General features: G+C 35.9%; 1 protein-coding gene across 1 annotated transcript in view; it reads right to left on the bottom strand.

The window, feature by feature from the left end:
• LOC119588403 overlaps nucleotides 1-1,131 on the bottom strand; it is a gene marked incomplete at its 3' end in the record, with an annotated part of 4,343 nt that overhangs the window by 915 nt on the left and 2,297 nt on the right.

Here is a 1,131-nt window from a genome sequence, read left to right as displayed (position 1 = left end):
CAGAGCTGTACACCTTTTTCATACCTGCCAACCTATGCAATATACTGAGGTATGTGTTTCTTTAGTATATTTCTTTTACGACGATTTAAAAAACGACAGTAGTAAATATAATGGGAAAAATATATTTACAGTAAATGATGACTACTGGGAGGAAGTTGCCAACCATGAATTTCATGTAGAATGAGGCTACCTATCTCTTATATACCAATTTTTTCGCTTTATTGCTTCATCAGTAAAACGGAAATGTAAGTACATTTATAATTTGTTCAGCATGAATACTTCACAAGGTCCACGTGTGTACACAAATATACAGGTGTTTACTGGCGTCTCCGTGTGCAGGTATGTACGTATGTGTATAGAAGTGTAATTATAGCCTTCAATTTCTGTCTTAAAGTTGTCTATAGACAAGTAAAATCTTGATTCTCTCTACGACACATAATCTGATGCGCTGTTGCCAAATGTTTGGCTCCATCTTTTTCCAGGGAATCTACAGCAGTTTACGTTGTTTTTTTCTACACCACTACACACTACTTTGGGTATCTGCATAGTACAAAATCGCAGCTAATATAAAATGCAAGCTTAGATTATCTCTGAAGTATAATTATAGCAATGACCTGTGTGAAAATGAGAAAAACGGTGACATCTAGTAAGCAACCCCAAAATAGCCGTTTTTCCGGACTTTTAAATTCGAAGATATCACCATTACTGCCATATAAGACTTATATCTACACAATAGTACGACTTGTCTGTTCTGTATTAAATTTTACATGCTTTATAAATATTTTCTCGCTTTTTCATTTACGTTGGCCATAGAACGGTTTGAATATGACCACGCCTAAAGCCCCGACCCCTCGATTCCTGTCATAAAAAACGTGGTCGTGACGTGGAAATGTTCACTATATTTGCGCGTTCGTGTGCGTGATGAAGTGCTTATTGCACTGTGAAGAACATAAAAGAAACTGGAAGGAAAACAAAAATATTCATTATGCCGGAAAAACCTGAGCACCGCCAGGGTAAACATGTAGAAACATGACAAAGTTTGATGCATATATACATATCGATTACCAAATAACTGTACCAGTATTTTATATAACTTGTGTTGTTGATTGCTTTATGAACGAATTTAAGCGC

This window comes from Penaeus monodon, chromosome 23 (assembly GCF_015228065.2).
Source record: "Penaeus monodon isolate SGIC_2016 chromosome 23, NSTDA_Pmon_1, whole genome shotgun sequence".
NCBI classification, from domain to species: domain Eukaryota; kingdom Metazoa; phylum Arthropoda; class Malacostraca; order Decapoda; family Penaeidae; genus Penaeus; species Penaeus monodon.
This window is presented reverse-complemented; position numbering and strand designations above follow the sequence as displayed.